The following is a 6,948-nucleotide window of genomic DNA, read 5'->3' as shown; positions in this document are numbered from 1 at the left end:
TCGCTCTTGCGCTCCACCACCTCATATGGGCCAGACCACTTGTCACGGAGCGCACAAGGCTCCACTGGCGCCATCACCCACACCTTCTGACCAGGTTGGAACTCAACCAGAGAAGTGTTCTGGTCATACCACCTCTTCATTTCCTCCTGGCTAGCCTCCAGGTTCTCTTGAGCGAGCTTCCTGAAGCGCTTGGTCTGGTTGCGAATGGCCAGCACATAGCTGAACACATCCTGAGGGGTTTTCCCACGGGATTTCTCCCACCCCTCCTTCACCAGAGCCAGAGGTCCTCTGACAGGGTGGCCATACAGCAACTCAAAGGGACTGAACCCTAATGATTTCTGAGGCACCTCCCTGTAGGCAAACAACAGGCATGGCAACAAGACATCCCATTTCCGCCTCATGGGCTCTTCCAGGCCCATAATCATGCCCTTCAATGTGCGGTTGAATCTCTCAACCAAACCATTTCCTTGAGGGTGGTAAGGAGTGGTGAATTTGTATGTCACCCCACACTCACTCCACAGGGACTTCATATATTTAGAAATGAAGTTTGTCCCGCGGTCCGAAACGACCTCCTTCGGAAATCCCACCCGGGAAAAGATCCCCATCAGGGCACGGCCCACCACTGGGGCGGTGACTGTCCTGAGCGGAAGGGCTTCCGGGTACCGAGTGGCATGGTCCACCAGGACCAGGATAAACCTGTTGCCTAGGGCTGTCTTGGGATCCAGGGGCCCCACGATGTCAATGCCCACCCGCTCGAAAGGGGTGCTCACCACGGGAAAGGGTTGGAGGGGTGCCACGCGCTTCCCTCCACTCTTGCCACTGGCCTGACAAGTCTGACAAGACTTACAAAAGGCAGAGACGTGCGTCTTCATCTGGGGCCAGTAGAAATGGGTGACAAGCCTGTGATAGGTCTTGTCTTGCCCCAGATGTCCTGCGAGAGGCACGTCATGAGCCAGACCCAGTAGGAAGTTCCTGAAGCGCTCCGGTACCACCAGCACACGGGCTGCGCCGGGCTCAGCGAACTTAGGCTCACTATAAAGTAAGTCATCCTCCCAATAGATCAAATGCTCCTTGGACCCCAGGCCTGCGGCCTGGTCGGCAGCCTGCTGCCGCACACCCATGAGAGAAGGGCACTCCTTCTGAGCCTGGCAGAATTCCTCCCTGGAGGGACCACCCTCTTGCTGCCACTGGGACAGCTCAGGCAATTCCCCTAGTTCGGCCACCTGCTCCCCTGTAGGTTCCAGGGCATCCCCTTCCGGGTCTGCCTCCTCCTGGACCGTGGGAACAGTGGGGGCCGGTTTCCCGCGCCCTCTACCCCTTCCTCTCTTGGCAGGTCCCTGGGCCATTGTTCCAGGCTCCAGTTCTGCTAGACCGCCCTCTCTTGCTGTCATTGCACGGGTGGACACACAGATCCACGCAGGCAAACCCAACATCTCCAAGTGAGTCCGGTGCTCCACCTCTTTCCATGGGGAGCTCTCCAGGTCATTACCTAATAGACAATCTACAGGCAAGGCATCACTTATAACAATCTCCAAAATACCGGAGACTCCTCCCCATTCAAATGGAACTTTCGCCAACCTGCAGTAGCGCACTGAACTGTCGGCTGCCACCACAGGCCGGAGTACCTGGGGAACAATTTGCTCTTCAGACACCCACTGACACCTAACAGATGTCACGCTGGCCCCTGTGTCCCTCAGAGCCTCCACCACCTGTCCATTGATGGTCACCTTCTGCCCGTATTTCTTAGTGTTTTGGGGCAGCAAGGTTTCCTGGGCCATCTCTTGGTCTCCTAGAGAGACAAGGGTCATCAATGCTAACCCCTCCTCCCCACTAGAAATCAAATCCCCTCCCAAAGCTACACTGGCTATCGCCGGAGCTGGAGCTGGAGCACCAGTGGGTGCAGATTTCTTCTTTGGACAGTTTGGAGCAATGTGCCCCACCTCCCTACATGCATAGCAAGTGAGGGTCTTCTTGTCCTGCGGGCCCTTATGGGGCCAGGACTTCTTAGACTTGGGGGGTTGAGACACCTTCTCTTGGGAACTACTTTGGGGCCCTTTAGAAGACTCCTTTTGATTACCCGTGTCCCCCCCACTCTTCTGCTGGGGACCCTGTCCACCTTTGGCTGGGGTACTTACCACCCCCTTGTGGACCCTGGTGCTAGTCCACCGGTCCGCCTCTTTAGCAAGCTCACTGGGATCAGTTAACTTACTATCCAAAAGATGCTGGCGCAGCTCTGGGACACACAAACTACTTAAGTGCTCCCTACTAATCAAGTGACACAACCCCACATAATCAGTAACTTTGCTGCCCTTCATCCAACCTTCCAGTGCACGCGTGTACATACTCACACACTCCACCCAAGTACTTGAATCAAGCTTCTTGAAGTTCCTAAACTTCTGGCGGTACTGTTCAGCAGTGAGCCCATACCTGATGCACAAAGCCTCCTTCATGGCGGAGTAGGACAAAGCATTCTTTGCTTCCAAGGGTGCCAAAACATCCCTCCCAGAGGCCTCAAAATGCTTCCACAATCCTGCTCCCCAATTCTTCTCAGGCACCTCATTCATCTTTAAGGCAAGTTCATACGCTCTGAACCACGCATAAATATCCTCACCCCTCTGATAATTCTGTACCAGATCCTTTGGTATGTATACCTTACCCGCCTGTACTGGTTGTGCGCTGCCACCATTAGAACTGGACCCCCTCTCTTTATATTTGAAATCCAGTTCCTTCATGCTCCTCTCATGAGCCAATTGGAGCTTCTTTTCCTCCAAAGCGAGAGCATGCCTCCTCTCCTGTGCCGCCCTCTCCTGCGCCTCTTTCTCAACTTCTAGGCGCAGTCTCTTCTCGTCGGCTTCCGCTTTGAGCTTCAAAAGCTCAATCTCATGGGCCCTAGCTCTCTGATTCTCCTCCAACTCCTCTGGAGAAATAATCCTACTGGAGTGGGTGCTGCCGGCCCTAGACGCTGGCTTCGCCACTGGCAATTCACTGGGCAAAAACCCAATCTCCTGTGCGCCACCCTCTTCAATAGTAGCTTCTGGGTCACCATGTTTGGCCTCCCACCAGGCCCTCAGAGCGGTCTGTAGCTCTTCCTTATTTGCGCCGCCCCTTACTGGGCATTCCAGCTGTCTGCAGAATTTTCTCAGTTGCTCCTTGTTGTAGGTGAGCAACTCCTGGATTTCAAATTCCACTTCCCCTTCTGCATTCATGCTTTGCGCATTCTGAGACATGTTACCTCCTACCCTTTTTCAACTAAAAAGGTTTCACCAAAAAGAAAAAATCCTGCGCAACCTGTTCCGCTAAACTAGACTAGTGATGTACAAGAAATCACTGCAGGTCAAGTGCAATCATTAGTTCAAAATCCGCACGCGAGCCACCAATGTTAGAACCGGGAGTCTCTGGTTGGCAAAGGTAAGTACCTTGGCCCAAGTAGGGACCCCTAGCTCCGGTCAGGGCGACGGAATAACCCTCTGAGATAACCCCTGCTCACCCTCTAGGTAGCATGGCGCAAGCAGTCTAGGCTAAACTCGGAGACAATGTGGATAACACTTGCACTTAACACAACAGCAATTCCCAATCCACCACAAACTGAGACCACACAGGTAAGTATATATAAAATATAACTTTATCTAGTTTCCGCATGTAAATGAAGCAGTTGCATGATAATCACTTCTTTAGAACACATAGCATTTCTAGCTTAAAGGTTGCACGTAATTTTCTAGGATGGTACTTGTAAATAGGCAGTTCCGGTAATTCAAAACAATAGTCTCAGGTTCCAAATCAAGAATAGTCTCTAGTCTCTTAAATCAGCGCTTACAATAATATGGCCACTGATCTATAACTGTGATGCTCCCAGCATGCGCAAAGAAAACAAGGCCCACGTGTACTTATATCCGTGGGCTTCATGCGCTGTTGCAACTCCCTCGCGAGGCCCAGGGACTCTTTCTCGTCCCCGGGGCAGCCTCGCGTCTTCCTGAGATACAGGCGCACCACTGCGCACCAGCCGTGCAGACTGCACGCGTCCCCGCCCCGGCCAGTCCCCTTTCCTCTCCCGCCCGCTCTCGACAATCCAACGAGCGGCGGGGGAGGCGGTGAAGCTCACCTGGTGGAGGGACGGCGGGCCAGGGGTGCGGGACGCTTCCAGGTCCCTCGGCGGGGTCGGCGCTCTTCCCCGGTCCCGGCGGTGATTTTGGGGAATCCTTCGGCACCTCCCGCAGCTTCAGCGGAGGCAGCCAATCCGGTCGCGGCCCTCAGTCGAGCCCCTCGGAGCACGAGGCCGCCAACCAATGGCAGCGCGGCCTCGCCGATGACGCTCCGCAGGCTCAGCCAATCACGGCACACCACAGCTGATGACGCTGCGCCGCGCGGGCCAATCCCGTCGCGGCGTTAGTGAGGGGGCTCGGCTCCCTCAGCCAATGGGGTCGCGGCGGCTTCGTTCTTCGCCGCGGCCGCTCCTGGGCACGAACAGCAACTTCCAGGGGTGATCCTGGCCCCGGGCTGCGACGGTGATTTGGCGGCAAAGGGTTTTAAAGGGCGCTGGTCAGAACTAGACCCCCCTCTCGACCTTGCCACCACCTGGGAGCAGATTTCACGAGGGGAGGCTCCACAAGCCTCCAACCCTCACGATTAATGTGCCGATGAGCACACCGATCTCCTCCTCACGCTCCGCAGTCCAGCACCATGCGTCCCGGGTCCCAACAGCACGATTTTGCAGCTGTTTCCTGGGATAGCTTTAGGAACCTTTAGCCCTGGGTTCCCAGCAGGAGGCCAGCTCTTCTCAGGCCCTTGGAGATTCAGTTATAGACACAGCACACAGCAGAGTCTTGGCAGTTTCAAGTAGGCAGGGTCACAGCACACAGCAAAGTCCCTTTCTTCTCCTTAGCTTCCAGGTGGACAGCAGAACAAGTCAGCCCTTAGAGCACACAGCAAGGCAGTCTTCCTTCAGTTCTCTAGCTGTCCTCCTTCCAGCGAGGGTTCCTTCTTGCTTGCAGAATTTCAGAATCTAATTCTCTGCAGACAGGGGTCCTTTCCTTATACCCCCAATGTCTTTGAAGTTCTTTGTGCATGGAGGCCCTGGGTCCAGTCTAAACCAGTTCTGGGGGTTGCGGAGCACTGAGGTGTCTCTGGCTTTCCTCTTCCTGTCAGCTTCAGGGCCAGTGGGGTCAGTTGACCACCAGGAGAGAGCTAATGTGGGGGAGGTAGGCAGGCACAGCCCAGCACTTATCTGGCATTCCTTCCTCCCTCCTCCCAAGCAGGCAGATGTGCCCTTTCATCCCCGGGATGGCTCCGACCCTCTCCTCTGGGGCTCTGCAGCCCCTTCCTGTCACATCCAGACCAGGCAGACATTCCACAAACCCAGGCACACAGAAAGGTTTAGACAAGAGAACAGCCACTTTCTAAAAGTGCTATTCTCCAACACAGGATTTAAAAACACCCTTCACTAAAAGATGTGTCATTAAATTCTGAGTCCAGGGATATCTTTCACTTATGTCCCATCTTGTTCCTATGGGGAGATAGGCTGGTATCACATGGGCCCAGCCCCCCTCCATGTTACTCTATGGAGCAAGATAGCCTTACAGCAGTGAGCACACAAAATGGCTGTAGCCCACTACCAGAGCATAGTACCTGCACTAGCACATGCTCTACCTTATCCATACACTGCACCCTGCCCAGGGGGGTACCTTGAGCCTTCCATAGGGGTGACTGATGTGCACAGACAGGGAAGGATTAGGCCGAGCCAGTGGGGGACACTGGCCAGGCTGACATGGCAGTCACTGACTGCACACAGGCCCTGCGCTGGCAGGCCTGAGTCACCTTTTTAAAGCTACTCATGTGGGTGGCGCAATCTGCGCTGCAGGCCCACTAGTAGCATTTGTCATCACCAGCCCTGGCACACACAGTGCCTTCTACTAGGGACTTCGTGGTGATACAAATATGCCAATTAGGTATACTCAATCAATATCACAATTTACAGAAGGAGCACTTACACTCTGACACTGATCAGCAGTGGCAGAGTGTCCAAAACATCTAAATCAGCAAAAACGAAATCCAGCACAGCATCAAAACACATGAGTCAGAGGCAAAAAGATGGGGGAAGAACCACGCCAAAAGGTGTCAGGTCTAACAATTATGTAGGGGGAAAAAGTCAAAAAGAAGACATAAAAAAACCCTATTGGTATGTGTTCAAGTCCCAGGAATGATTAAAACAGAGGAAGAGATCGAACAAAACTGAAGCGTAGCAGCCGCTACCTTCGTCCGACCTCCGAACGCGAAATAGGTCCAAACTTCGCACAACAAGGTAGTCGGGTTCCAAAAGACGCGGAAGCGGGACCGCGTCTTCGTCTCACCGCTATGCGTCTATCCAAGACGAGCCGTAGAAAGTTCCCCGATATCCACCGGAAAGCCAAAGAATAATCCCAAAGGGTACCGGAGCCCCGGTAACCCTTACTGGAGGTCCTGAGCCAAGGAGAGAACAGAACTCGTGGAAACGAGCAAAAGTCAAGGAAGGGGAAGGGACAAAAAAAGGGAAGGCAGGAGCAGAAACAGGCAGGGGAGTGAAACACAAAGGAATGTAGACACAAGGCTCACGAGCCTGTGAGTGCCGGGAAAGAAAATCCTCTGCGAAAACAGGAATCAGACCTGGAGTAGAATCCCAACATAGGAAAGAAACCAAGCACTAAAACAGGGGCGTGCACAGCATTTAACCCCTAACCAGGTGGGTCATGTGATGCTGCATACATCGTCAGAGAAAGGGGACAGACGCTAATCCTAACAGTCAGCTTCAGACATGCTACTGTACTATCAACTTAGGGCGGCATGTAAGGCATATTATCAAGGAACAGCATTAAAAATTAAGTGGCGATAATGGGCTTGATAATATGGCCTTGTGAATTCCAATAGAAACCCATGTTCTGGTGTGATAATTTTAAAGCCCTGCTTGATAATATGCCC

Source organism: Lissotriton helveticus, chromosome 2_1, assembly GCF_964261635.1.
Source record: "Lissotriton helveticus chromosome 2_1, aLisHel1.1, whole genome shotgun sequence".
Lineage (NCBI taxonomy): Eukaryota > Metazoa > Chordata > Amphibia > Caudata > Salamandridae > Lissotriton > Lissotriton helveticus.
Note: the sequence above shows the minus strand (reverse complement) of the source record.